We start from the raw sequence: 15013 nt of genomic DNA on the forward strand, positions 1-15013 counted from the left end.
CGCTCATGATCCGTCTCTCAAAAATAAATAAACATTAAAATAATAATAATTATAAAAAAAGTTAGGAAGCCAAGTTCCGTTGGCCTTAGCTGGGTGACAAGCCCATGCCAGATTCTGTGCCTGGTTGCCTTTGCCCCGAGTTCTGTGGGATAAGGAGAAATGGGATTATCCTGGGACCAACCACCCATCCCAGGGCTGGAGCCGGAGCTGGGTTCCGAGTCCCCTTGGAGAACACAGGTTGCCCTGCAGGGAAATGGATGTCTGAATGAAAATCCAGGCACTGTGTGGAAGGAAGAGGAGTAGAAAGGGGAATGTAGGCTAAAGAGAGATTGAAAGGGAAGCAGACATAGGTAGAAATATTTTTTATAAAAATAGGTATCATACACGCCGTTTTAAAATGCTATAATAGATTTAATATCACTCGAATTTAGCATGAGAAAAATAAAGCTAAAGTAAATCTCAAGGAATTGCTGACCTTTAGTTAAATGCATCTTTACCACAAGAGATATTATTTCCTTAACAGTCCCACCTGGGGAAAGAAGGTTAAGAAAAGCAATGAAAAATGTTAAGAGGTTGGAGTCATTTTTTAGCTGCAGGTTTCAATTTCAGGCAGTATTGAATGACTCACGGATATGAAAGATGAGTCAATCCTGAGACATGTGCTTCCTCCCATCTCGTTGCCGCTCACCTCCCCATGTTGGCTCTATTACTATTTTTACAATATTCTGTTGTGGAAATACTACTCCTATAATCGCTTACTATCATTGGTTCTACGTTCAAAAGAATTGCATGTTCATGATGACTCCTTTTCACCCCAGCCTGTCCTTCCCCAAACACTTTGACTCATCTCTAAATTGCCTGGGCTTCATGACCATGAATATGTTTTTCAAAGAAGACCCACGGGTACGTATTCTCTGAGTTCCTTCATGTGTCAGGATATTTGTCTCTGGCCTTCATTCTGGAACTTTTCTTGGATGGGTGGAATTGTCTTGAGTCACACTTTTCTTGGCAATTCTAGCTGATGCTTCATTATATTCTGGCATGGAATATAGATTAACCAGATAGAGGCCAATCTAACTGACTTCCCTTACTTTTTATGTCAGTATGCCACGAGACTTTTCTTTTTCTTAAGCCCTTGAAGTTCAGCAAGTGAAAAAGGCTATGTCTCAGTGTTGACCATTCAGTATCTGTCTTCCTGGGTCTTGGCGTGCTCTTTCAATCTGCAGATTCATTTTTTCACTTGTCAGAGCAATTTGCTTGTTTCATGTCTTTGTACATTTAGTCTGTCCTATTTGTGGGTTCTCTGCTTTAGGAACAAAAAGGCTCAAATTGCCTATGCCTTTCACATGCATTCACTATGTTTATCTCAAGGTTTTTTTTTTTTTTTTTTCTGTGTCTGTAATTGTGCTTTGAGCTGTGTCTATTTGGCTTTTTGTTCTTGTTGTTATTTTTATATATTTATTAGCGCCATGGTAATGTTGTTTTGGTTTTTACTTTGTTTCCATAGAACTGAAATCTCCATTTTTTCCCCCTAGATCATTATCTCATTGCATCATTTTCTCTCTGGGTCCCCGTATGTTGAGTTCATGTTCTTATTAACCTGTTCTATACCTCAAAACACTCAGGGGAAACAATATGTTCTGCTAGTTTGCTTCTTAGATTTAGAGCTTATGATGAAAATTCTTAAGATTTTTAATAATTCAAGGATCCAGGGTGAGCACAGAGTTGGAAGTTACACTGCTCGAAAATCTCCTCTTTCTTGCTTGTCCTTCACTTTTTGAAGTATGTGACATTAGGCTGTACACATTTCCTTGTTTGCTTGCTACTGCTGACTTTCTTTTTTGCCGGGTTTTCATTATTTCTGTTTATATTTTATTTTATTTAAAAACTTTTTTTTAAGTTTATTTATTTATTTCGAAAGAGAGAGACAGAGAAAGGGAGAGAGAGAGCAAGCAGGGGCGGGACAGAGAGAAAGGGAGAGAGCACAGAGCCTGATATGGGCCCCAAACTCACGAACCATGAGATCATGACTGGAGCTAAAACCAAGAGCTGGGCGCTTAACCGACTGAGCCACCCAGGTGCCCCATGTTCGTATTTTAGATACTGATGGAGGAGAATCTTTTTGCTTTCATTCTCTTCATCTTTCTTCAAAAGTTTATATTGTTTATAGTTATTTATGCTCTCTATAAAGTCAGGAAAAAGTGATCTTCATTTTAAAAAAATCAGTGAGATCATGTGAGGTTCATTAAAAACCTTGAAGTACTATGCAAATGCTATTTTTAAAAGGTGAAATCATGGAATCTTTTTTTTTTTTAAGTTTATTTCTTTTGAGAGAGAGAGAGTTCGGGAAAGCAGGGTAGGGGTGGAGAGAGAGAGAGGGAGAGAGAGAGAATCCCAACCAGGCTCTGCACTGTCAGCACAGAGCCCGACGCAGGACTCGAATTCATGAGCCGTGAGATCATGACCTGAACCCAAACCAAGAGCCAGACGCTTAACCGACTGAGCCACCCAGGCACCCTGAAATCATGACATCATAAGGTTGGAATAGACCTAGGATCTTGTGTTTTAATCCCACACCCAATTCAGAAACCCACCAACGACATCCCCAGTGATGGCTTCCTCGGCCCTCTGTGAGATGACTCATTTCTTGGCAAAGCCTGCTGTTCAGGGGATGGACAGCTCTCAGAAATTGTAAGTATGTCGATCTCTGAAGGTGAAGTGTGCTTTCCTGAACTTCAACCTATAGATTCTACCTCGGCTTAGCAGGTGGCATAATGGACGGCACTTGAAATTGTCACAATGGAGAGACACTGGCAGACTGAAAACAAATAATAATAATGAAAAAATGTATGCGCTTATATAGGAACAACACGGATCACAAAGACTGGTGTGAATTATTTTCTATTTGTACCCCAAAACCCGGCAGCAAAAGTGATTTTAGCTGTGAAACTGACGGGTTAACTTTGTAGCAAGTTTTTTTTTTTAATCTGGGTTTAACTGAATTCGACAAAATGTTGTTCCAAGTTCATAGATAGTTGCTCCCACGATCTTAAAAAAATTAAAAGGAGCGTTGCTGATATCTGGCCATTTATTGCCTCTCTCTGCCTCTCAGGCTGCTGAATAAGCACTTGTTGAGTGAGAAACACCTTTCCCAGTGTTCAGACCACTTCTCAGGAGGAAACAACTGGAGGACCACTTCCTAATCAACACACTTCTGGGTGGAACTGGCAAACGACCCATTTGAAACGTGGTTGGGATGAATAACTGTTCTTGTAGCCAAATGCTTTCAAAATACTTCAAGAAAAACCTGTCCAACGATGCTGATTCTTGCCTACAGCAGAAACACATTTATATTTTATACACTTGTTTGTATTTTCGTCAGCTCCAATTTCTCTTCAAAAAGCTTAGGAGTTTCTGATGGTCTTTTGTTCTCCTCTCGAGAGTAAATGTTCCTAAGGAATTCGCGTGGTACGTCCATCCTGATGGCTTAGGGGTTAGATAAGAAGCAGATGCAGGCACAGGGGTGGTGTAGTGACCCAAAGTGGCAAAGGTCAGGAGACCCCTGACTCTCTCCAGCCCCACCCCCGCCTGCACTGAAGGCAGACACACTTTGTTCATTCTTCCCACAGCCCCCATAATGAAGGGTGACGTCTCTGGGATTGGAAAAGCCCTTGAGACCCTTTCGTGGAGTTTTACTTTTATTGCTTATTTATTTTGAGAAAGAGAGAAAGAGTGGGGGAAAGAGGCAGAGGGAGAGAGAGAGAATCTTAAGCAGGCTCCACTCTCAGCACAGAGCCCCATGTGGGGCTCGATCCCATGACACTGGGATCACAACCTCCGCTGAAATCAAGAGTCAGACGCTCAACCGACTGAGCCACGCAGGCGCCCCTGGAGTTTCATTTTTAGATCAACGTACACAAACTAGGTCATCCTCATCCAAATCCACACTTTCAAAGAGCATTTCTTACAATCTTAAGTATTTTTCCTGAGTACTGGGTCAAATTGTCTTCAGTGACAAAGGTGATGACCTCAGGCTTTTTTTTTTTTTTTATGCTTCTCCCTTTTTCACATCTGGGAAGGGGCAGGTCTCTTCCATGAGCTCTCGTCCCTCCATCACTGATCTCGTGTGTGAGAGTTCAGAGAAGCCAGATCTCTTCCCCAGTGCAGGCATCTCCCTTAACCTAACGAAGGCTCACCTTGTTGGAGAGGGTAACACGTGCTAGGCCCTTGGCACACAATATGTCACTGAATGATCTTAGCAACCCCTGAGGTGGGTTCTATCTTATTTGTCCTTCACATGCTGGGAAATGAAGGTGGAGAGAGGTTAAACGACTTGCCCAAGGCTACTCATCTTAGAAGGAGAACTCAGATTTAAATCTAGACAGTCTGATTCTAGAGTTTGTCCTCTTAAACCCTACACAATGCTGCTGCTTTACACATGAGTATAGGGAGTGCTGATGCATAAGACACATTGATACCTGCGAAGAGTGAAAAGTCTGACTTCTTTCTTGCTGATTCGGATGCCTTTTATTTCTTTTTGTTGTGTGATTGCTGGGTCGAGGACTTCCAGTGCTATGTTGAACAACAGTGGTGAGAGTGGACATCCCTGCCATGTTATCCAAAATCTGTGAAGAGCTAACCAAACTCAACACCCAAAAAACAAATAATCCAGTGAAGAAATGGGCAGAAGACATGAATAGACAGTTTTCCAAAGAAGATATCCAGATGGCTAACGGACACATGAAAAGATGCTCAACATCACTCATCATCAGGGAAATACAAGTCAAAACCACAGTGAGATAACACCTCACACCTGTCCAAATGACTAAAAGTAACAACTCAGGAAACAACAGATGTTGGCAAGGATGCAGAGAAAAGGGAACCTTTTTGCACTGTTGGTGGGCATGAAAACTGGTGCAGCCACTCTGAAAAACAGTATCAAGTTTCCTCAAAAAAATAAAAAATTCTAACCTATGACCCAGCAATTGCACTACTAAGTATTTATCCAAAGGATACAAAGATGCTTATTCGAAGCCTACCAACAATAGCCAAGTTATGGAAAGAGGCCAAATGTCCATTGACTGATGAATGGATAAAGAAGATGTCACACACACACACACACACACACACACGCACATTCACACCCATATATACTCAATGGAATATTACTTGGCAATCAAAAAGAATGAAATCTTGCCATTTCCAACAACATGGATGGAACTAGAGTGTAGTATGATAAGTGAAACAAGTCAGGCAGAGAAAGACATATATTTCACTCACGTGGAATTTGAGAAGCACAACAGATGAACATAGGGGAAGGGAAGGAAAAATAAGATAAAAACAGAGAGGGAGGCAAACCATAAGAGACTCTTAAATACAGGAAACAAGCTGACGGTTGTGGAGGGGAGGTGGGTGGGGGGATGGGTTAAATGGGCGATGAGCATTAAGGAGGGCACTTGTTGGGATGAGCACTGGGTGTCATATGTAAGAGATGAATCAGTGGGTTCTACTCCTGAAGCCAAGGCTACACTCCGTGTTAACTAACTTGAATGTAACTTAAACACACACACACACACACACACACACACACACACTGTCAGCAGGCTCTGCTGTTCTCTCTGGTAATTCACTCAAGTGATTACCTCCAGTGAACCTCTCATGAGCACCTCACCGGGTGCTATTCGAGGTGAGAAAAGTGGCTGGCACAGAGAGATATCTGCAGGTGGCTTATGACGCTGGCATAGTCTCACACAGGTTCACAGGCCTAATGGGATTTCCATTTCTGGCAATGTGGTGGATTGCATTACATAAAACCCTCCCGCTGTGAAACACCTGGAAATGCAGTATAAAATAGAACCAGCGTCCCTTTAAATGTCCAACTGGGCTCAAAAGAAAGAAAAGGAAATCCCAGGAACCAAAAATGAAATGGAAGCTAAAAACCAGAGTACAATCTGCACACTAAAGCTGGGGCTGCCTGGGGATATTTGATGATCTCAGAAACCAGCGAGCTTGGGATTTAATGGTTACTCTGGGACAGAAGGAAAAATTGATATCCCACATAAAGCTGCTACCCTTAGTAAAAGGGTAAGAGAAAAAAAGACCCCCAAAAGACCAAAGGAAATGATAGGCGAGCTTGCGTTTCTTGGAGTGAGCTTTGGCAGGGTTGGGGTGGATTTGAACACTCAAACCTGCCCTCACTAGCTTTGGGATTCAAAGGTGCCCTTGCTATAGGGTATTGAGGACTTCTGGAGGTTATATTAGCATAGAAATAGTTCTTACATGCTCCCAAATTTCCTGGCAAAAGCGGAGGTAAAGCTTCACTGGAGAGACACCCCCAAACCTGGAGCCCCAGGATTCCTGAGGATCAAATGCGACAAGATGAATTCATAGTCCAACATTTCAAAAACCCCAAACCCATGAACGAATGCCAGCAGGCATATGAATAGAACATATAAATCTTTCTGAAACTCAGATATCAGTTACAGACTATAAAATAAGAAACTTACAAGCGATTAAAGGTAAGAAGGAAGTAATGAGAGAAAAAGAAACCATCAGAATGACCAGCAGACTGTGTTAAATAAAATTTTGAGAAATGAACAAAGTTACAAACTCAAGGGCTCAAGAGAAGAGCAGTGGAGCCCTTGATCCAGCTCTCTCTGACATCAGACACAGATAGAAATGAGAAAACTTTCCACAAGGCAGCGCAGGAAAACAAGATGGTCCTAGGAAGGCAGTCTTGGGTCTTTCACTGGAAACAACGGACAAGAATAGTCCTTTCTGTGGTGGAACTACTATGTTGGCAAGTATTTTCTGTAAAGAGCCAGATAATAATTATTTTTGGTTTTGTCGGCCATATGTCTCCGTCACATAGCCTTCTTTGCATTTTTGGCAATCTTTAAAAATGTAAAGACTTTCCTTAGCTCCCAAGCTGTACAACAACAAGCCTCGGGCAGGATTTGGCCCTGGGGCTGTAGTTGTGGACCCCTGTGCTAAGCTATAAATCTGTAGCTGCTCGATGTGGGCATTTTCCGTTGTCCAGGGAGATTCAGCCTGAGAATGAAATTGCGTTTCCAGGAGGAGGACAGACAGAACACAGATTCCCGATGACATGTTTTAGTATCTGGACCCACCATGGACAAAGATCCAACCCAGCAATTTTTAGTTATGTGGACCAATAAATATTCCTTTTTAAAAAGCCACTTTGCCTTGGTTTTATGCCACATACAAACAAAACAACACGCACATTTCACAAGGCACTCAGAGCTCGCTGTAAAATCTCTCTGAGCCCTCTGTGTGTGATTATCTGCCTGCCTACACAATATCTAAAGTGTGATCACTTTTGTTCGGGAATTACTTCAAACCAAGTGAATGCGATATTATTTTACACTCAGTTCTGTGGAGGGAAAGAGAGGAAAAAGGAAAACAGTACTTTTGCGTGTGTTGACCACTGTATTGTTTTACGTGCAGTCTTGCTGGAAAGCCACAGCAGCTCGGGGAAATACACATCAACCCCATTTTCTAGGTGAGGAAACTAGCCTCAGAGGTGAAATAATAGTCCGATGCCACACTTAGAAAGTGACAGGTCTGCTGCTTGGATCTAAGACTGGCTCCAAAATCCATGTTCTTTTACAACCCCACATTGCAAATGTCCTAGATCAGAAAAAGCAAACTTTTTCTGTAAAAGGCCAGATAGTAAATATTTTCGGCTTTGTGGGCTACAGCCTGTCAAAACAACTTTGAATGCCGGGGGAAAACAGCCAGAGACAAAACGTAAATGCACAGGCGTGGTTATCCATTACACTTTTTTTTTTAGTTTCATGTATTTATTTTGAGAGAGAAAGCAAGCGAGCAGGGGTGGGGCAGAAGGAGAGAGAGAGAGAATCCCATACCGTTAACACAGAGCTTGACACAGGGCTTGATCCCATCAACTGCAAGATCATGACCTGAGCCCAAATCAAGAGTCAGACACAAGCCGCTGAGCCACCCGGGTACCCCTAAGCTTTTTTCTTTTCTTTCTTTCTTTCTCTCTCTCTCTCTCTCCTTTTTTGTTTTTTGTTTTTTTTAACAAAAACAGGTAGTAGATGGGCCGAATTTGGCCTGTGGGCTGTAGATTGTTGATACCTGTGTCCGATGACCACCGTTCTCATAGCAAATGAGCCTCCCTGAAAGGAGCTCTTCCTCTCCAAACACTACCCCAAAATCAGCAGTGCTTTGTATAATACTGCATTGAGAAATTCCATTAAAATGCCAACTTGGATGACCTAAATCATGCATCTGGAATTTATCAGTTACTGTCTCTCTCTTTTTTTCTTTTTTTTTTTTTTAATGTTTATTTTTTGAGAGGGAGAGAGAGAGAGGCAGAGACCCAGAGCATGAGCAGGGAAGGAGCAGAGAGAGAGGGAGACAGAATCCGAAGTAGGTTCCAGGCTCTGAGCTTTCAGCGCAGAGCCTGATGCGGGGCCCGAACTCACCAATGGTGAGATCATGACCTGAGCCAAAGTTGGACCTTTAACCGACTGAGCCACCCAGGTGCTCCTCGTTTACTATCTCTTAAAAGTATTAGGAATCTATTCATGTTTCTGTCCTGTTTCCCAGACTAAATTGGAAGTTCTAGAAGGCTAGAGGTTGTTCATTCATTCTGCAGATGAGGGGTCAGGAACTATCATCTAGGAGTCAAATCCTGCCCATGGGCAAACTGTGGCCTGGGGACCAATCCTGCCCCCTTCCCAGTTCTTATAAATAGTTTTATTGGAACAGAGCTAAACTCATTCATTTATATAGTGGCTGCTTTTGTGCTACAGTGGCAGAACTGAGTAATTGTGGCAGAGATCCTACAGCCTACGAAGTCAAGATTATTTGCCATGTAGACCTTTACAGAAAAAGTTTGCCAGCACTTTCTCTAGACAGAAGTTATTATTCCCTTAACTGGTGTCTGAGATTTTTCTCAACAGGGAAACTGCCTTTGCTTGGGAAAAAATACCTTGCTTAGTGTGTGGGTTGCAGAATGGCCAATACATAGGTATTTGAAGGAGCCCAAGCAGAAAGGAAAGGATGCACCATTCTACATGAGAACATGAGAGGAATTTTGTGTTTGGGCTCCTAAAAAAGATGGAGGGGGAAGCACAGCGGGTAGCAGAGAAAAGATTGGAGAGAGGAGCTGGGAAGTTTTGGGGGAGTGGGAATGTAATATGCCTGGGGGAGGGGGTGTGCACAGCAGGGATGCAGAAAGACCTAATACATGATTTTACGTGTTTTGTTCTGTCGTATTGGCCACTCCACCCCTCTCTGTGATCATTTGGTCTTTAGTAAAATGCTCTGTTTATATGGTTTCCATGGTTGCTTTTGGGGTGGGGAGAGAGTAAGAGAGAAGCTGTATATTGTATGGGGGCTGACACCAGAGAAGAATTGAAGAAATAGCTACCATAGAACAGAGCAAGTTGGGACAAAGTCAGGACGTACAAACAGAATGAATCATAAGACTGTAAGAACTTCTCCCCCAGTTTGGAGAATCCTGAGAAAGTGCTTTAGGTTTCCCTCATCTATAGAGCTGGGACTTGATTCAATCTGACATAGAGTGTAGGGACTGAGAGACCCTAGCGGATAGCTGACTGAGACACGTACCCAACAAGGGTTGAATCCAGCATTCTCCTTGCTTCCAGGAACTTCTGGGACATGACTCAGAAACAAATGTGTAGTAAGTGCTCTGATAGAAAGATGCTGTGAACCCACGAAGGGCAAAATGATCTACTCTGTCTGTAGTGTCAGAGAGGGCTTCCTGTAGGAAGTGACGTTAGAGCTAGGTCTTGAGGGGTAAGAAGGAGTCAATGGCTCAGATTAAAGAAGGGAGTCTTCCACCAGAGGAAACAGGAGATGCACAAGTGTGAGTCAGAAAAAGGCATGTAAGGAAATAGGAAATTTCCTGTGAGAGAAAGTGAAGAGGGCAGAGCACGCAGAGGTGAGTTGGGGTCAGGTAATTTTGTGTACTTCTTTTCTTCTCCATAGTGCTTGTCACACAAGAAAGGTGCTTAGGGCTCCTGACAGTCTCAGTTGGTGGAGCAGGTGACTCTTGAACTCGGGGTTGTAAGTTCGAGCCCCATGTTGGGTGTAGCGATTACTTAAAAATAAAATCTTAGGGGCGCCTGGGTGGCGCAGTCGGTTAAGCGTCCGACTTCAGCCAGGTCACGATCTCGCGGTCCGGGAGTTCGAGCCCCGCGTCGGGCTCTGGGCTGATGGCTCAGAGCCTGGAGCCTGTTTCCGATTCTGTGTCTCCCTCTCTCTCTGCCCCTCGCCCGTTCATGCTCTGTCTCTCTCTGTCCCAAAAATAAATAAACGTTGAAAAAAAAATAAATAAAAAATAAATAAAATCTTAAAGGGGTGCCTGGGTGGCTAGGTTGATTAAGCATCGACTCATGATTTCTGCTCAGGTCGTGATCTCACAGTTCGTGGTATCAAGCCCTGTGTTGGGCTCTGTGATGACAGTGGGGAGCCTGCTTGGCATTCTCTCCCTCTCTCTCTGCCCTTCCCTCACACACACACTCTCTCTCTCAAAAATAGATAAATACACTTAAAAACTCACACACACACACACACATAAAATCTTTTTTTTTTAATTTTTTTAACGTTTATTTTTGACAGAGAGAGAGACAGGGCATGAGTGGGGGAGAGGTAGAGAGAGAGGGAGACACAAAATCTGAAGCAGGCTCCAGGCTCCGAGCTGTCAGCAAAGAGCCCGACAGGAGGGCTTGAACTTACAAACCGCAAAATCATGACCTGAGCCGAAGTCAGACGCTCAACCAACTGAGCCACCCAGGCACCCCCAAATAAAATCTTAAAACAAAAACAAGGAAGGTGCTCGATAAAATTTGCACTCAGATAAGTGAACATCTATTATTTAATAAGAATTGGGATTTGATGGGATATCCCTTTCCTTTCTTGTTGCTCTAAGTTATTATTATTTGGTGGCCTGATAGCTGTTCTTACTGTGAACATGTGTCTTGAGTGAACATCGTGATATATATCAAAGACATGGTGATTGTAATTGACTATTTCTATGGCTAATTGTCGTATCTTGAGCACAGGATTGAGTTTAAAACCTGATCCTGACACTTAGTGGAACACATTCTGTCTAATGGCTCCGAGCCTTAGTTTCCCTCTCCATAAAAAGAGGAGAATGATATCTATGTGGCAGAATTATAGTGAGAAGTAAATGACACGACATATGTAAAATTGTCAGCCCGATGGCTGTCACATAATAGGTGCTCAGTAAATAGGAGTTCCCCATATTTTAATTAGATGGATTATTTTGTACGTGATTCTTTGATGATTGTTTAAAGTAGGGTTGTCCAAGAAGGAACCACTAGTCACACGTGGCTACTGAGCACTTGAAATGCGGCTAGCCAGAAATTGGGATGTGCTGTAAGTGTTAAATACGTACCAGGTTTCAAAGACTTAGTACGAACTAAAGAACGTTTGGGCACCAGGGTGGCTCAGTCGGTTAAGTGTCCGCCTTTAGCTCATGTCATGATCTCATGGCTCGTGAGCTCGAGCCCCGCATTGGGCTCTGTGCTGACAGCTCAGAGCCCGGAGCCTGCTTTGGATTCTGTGTCTCCCTCTCTCTTTGCCCCTTCCCACTTGTGCTCTCTCTCTCTCTCAAAAATGAATAAACATTAAAAAAATTATAAAAATAAAGAACGTAAAATATTCCATGAATTCATGTGTATATATATATTTTTTAATTTTTTTTCAACGTTTATTTATTTTTTGGACAGAGAGAGACAGAGCATGAACAGGGGAGGGGCAGAGAGAGAGGGAGACACAGAATCGGAAGCAGGCTCCAGGCTCTGAGCCATCCCAGAGCCTGACGCGGGGCTCGAACTCACGGACCGCGAGATCGTGACCCGGCTGAAGTCGGACGCTTAACCCACTGTGCCACCCAGGCGCCCCGAATTCATGTGTATATTGAATGCATATTTAAATGATAATATTTTACATAGATTAGGATAAATAAAATAGATTCTTAAAAAAAATCTCACCTGTTTCTTTTCAATTTTATGACATGGCTACAATAAAATTTAAATTTACATCTGTGGTTCACCTTATATTGCTACTGGACAGTTACTGGTCCAGAGAAATGATGAAATTCAATTGCATGGCCTCTCTAAAGCCCAGATGATCAATGAAATATTTCCTTTCTTTTTCATCTTTTGCTATACAGATCTAGTTGCCTAAAATTCAACGGAGTTTTGAAAGTAGGGTTAGGTACTTAATCATTACAGATTAGGTTAAACATCTTTGATGTGAAAGAAATCCAGTTGTCAACATTTACTTTTTTTGCATTTCACCGCCATCTGTGTAACCTGAATACCCTGTCCTCTAACATTACTGAGTGCGAGGGAAGGTTCAGGAGCTGTCTCTTTCTCACTTCTGATGGGCAGAATCCGGAAGCCCAGCCGCATGCTATGCTCTTGGTCCCTCCTGGATTGCACAGGGATTTGTTTTCTCTTTATGATTGACAGCACCTTCGCTTCTGAAACTCCTCAACCTTCTTAGAAACCACACAGGGATATCCCTGACTGGAGAGGAGATTTTTTTTTTTAACTCTCAATCAGCAGTGGATCTTGGGTTTGATATTAAAATCATTGAAGCACGCATATAAGTGAGGAAACCCAATATAGTATGTATGGTCTCTATCAAAAGAATCCAACGCACTAGCTATCTTTGGGCTACAAGAAAGGGCTGAGACACTTTTCCATACTTTGTATCTCCTCTTCCACGCTACCATCTGTGGTCCCATCTGCTGGGGAAGCAGAGGGGTAAATGAGGTTCTTGTTAAGCACTTAGGCAGGTAGAGACAGAGAGACAAAGGAGGGTGAAGCTGGTTTTATTATGAGGCCACATCATTTTCAGTCTCCATTTCCTTCTCTTCCAATCCTCAACGCTCCCTCCCAACCCTAATACTCCCCCACATGGCTGCCATTCTCTACGGACACCCATGGCCTCCATATTGCTAGATCCATTAGATATTTTTAGTCATATCCCAAGGATGTCCTTGACGCCCACATCACATAATCCAGCATCGGCCCAGGGGGCCAGAGCTCACTGTCTCCCTTGCCTCATCTCCCAACCAACGCTCTTCAGCAGGCTTCCTCCCACCAGGCCAGCACTCTTCCAAATGGCTCCTTCAGAAGTGACCCATGACATACACAATGCTACATTAATGAGCGTTTCTCAGTTCTCTTCTTTCTTCTCCTTTCACTAACGTATCACTCCTTCCATCTTGTTCCTTGGCTTCCCAATGCAATCCTTATCTGATTTGCTCCTAGGTCTTTGGACAACCCCCCCTATCTCCTTTGTAGGCTCAATTTCTTCTTCCTGGGTATAATGTGTTGGCTTCCCAAGACTTGGCCATGAGCCCTATTCTCTTCCTCTATACTACCTCCTTTGGCTGTTAGCAGCTATAACCACCATCCAGATGTTGAAACCATCCAGAGTTTTCAACAACTGATAATTCTGATAATTTCCAAATTTATATCCTCAGCCCAGAATGCTTTTCTGACCTCTAAAGCCATATACCTAACCCCTTACTTGACATCTTATAGTGAATGTCTCAAAGATCTTCAAAATCAGCAAGGCCCAAACTAGACCCCACGGGCTGGTTCTCTCTAAGTATTTTATTTTTCAGGGAATGATAGCATTATTCATTTCTTACATGAGCCAGCAATCAGTCACCTTTGAAACCCACTCTTTCCTTTGACTTTACTATCTTTTCCATTAGACCTGATATTCTAATGTGCTGATAATCTCTCAGATCCCTTCACTTCTTTCATCCTTTCTGCCAACCCCCAAGCCCAAGTTACCATTATGTCTTGCTTTGACTGCTTCAGTAGCCCCCTATCTTCTTTTTCTCTTACTCCATTCCAAATCTAGTCACCAGACAAATTTGGCATATAATTTCCCAGGCCCATTGAGTCTTCTCCAACCTGGTTTCCTTCCAGAGTGTGGAAGCCTTGGGTGCTTTGGTATATGTCCCGGGAGCTCCATGATTCCTAAAAGTACTAGGATCTTGTAGGAGTTCAGAGAAGTTACTTCCAACAAGTGTGTCAGGGGAGGCTCATGAAGAAGGCTTCCTTTTTTTTTTTTAATGGTGCTGCTATTTAAAATATTTTTATTATTTTCTTTTTTTAATACTTGTTTCTTTGTTTATTTAACATCCAAATTAGTTAGCATATAGTGCAACAATGATTTCAGGAGTAGATTCCTTAATGCCCCTTACCCATTTAGCCCATCCCCCCTCCCACAACTCCTCCAGTAACCCTCTGTTCTCCATATTTAAGAGTCTCTCATGTTTTGTCCCCCTCCCTGTTTTTATATGATTTTTGTTTCCCTTCCCTTACGTTCATCTGTTTTGTCTCTTAAAGTCCTCCTATGAGTGGAGTCATATGATTTTTGTCTTTCTCTGACTAATTTCACTTAGCATAATACCTTCTAGTTCCATCCACATAGTTGCAAATGGCAAGATTCCATTCTTTTTGATTGCCGAGTTATATTCCATTGTATATATATAACACATCTTCTTTATCCATTCATCCATCGATGGATGTTTGGGCTCTTTCCATACTTTGGCTATTGTTGATAGTGCTGCTATAAACCTGGGGGTGCATGTGTCCCTTCAAAAGAGCATAGTTGTATCCATTGGATAAATACCTAGTAGTGCAATTGCCGAGTCATAGGGTAGTTCTATTTTTAATTTTTTGAGGAACCTCCATACTGTTTTCCCGAGTGACTGCACCAGTTTGCATTCCCACCAGCAGTGCAAAAGAGATCCTCTTTTTCCACATCCTCGCCAACATCTGTTGTTGCCTGAGTTGTTAATGTTAGCCATTCTGACAGGTGTAAGGTGATATCTCATGGTGCTTTTGATTTGTATTTCCCTGATGATGAGTGATGTTGAGCATTTTTTCATGTGTTGGTTAGCCATCTGGAGGTCTTCTTTGGAGAAGTGTCTATTCATGTC

General features: G+C 42.6%; 1 long non-coding RNA gene across 2 annotated transcripts; it reads left to right on the forward strand.

The window, feature by feature from the left end:
- Positions 1–799: 799 nt before the first annotated feature.
- Positions 800–3460, forward strand: LOC115512636. Of its 2 annotated transcripts, XR_003968438.1 has the most exons (3): positions 800–903; positions 2587–2691; positions 3113–3460. It is a non-coding gene; the product is annotated as an uncharacterized LOC115512636 (long non-coding RNA). The 2 variants fall into 2 exon arrangements; XR_003968437.1 differs by lacking the exon at positions 800–903 and having other exon boundaries at positions 2438–2691.
- The last annotated feature ends 11553 nt before the right edge of the window (positions 3461–15013 follow it).

Source organism: Lynx canadensis, chromosome B1 (assembly GCF_007474595.2).
Source record: "Lynx canadensis isolate LIC74 chromosome B1, mLynCan4.pri.v2, whole genome shotgun sequence".
NCBI classification, from domain to species: domain Eukaryota; kingdom Metazoa; phylum Chordata; class Mammalia; order Carnivora; family Felidae; genus Lynx; species Lynx canadensis.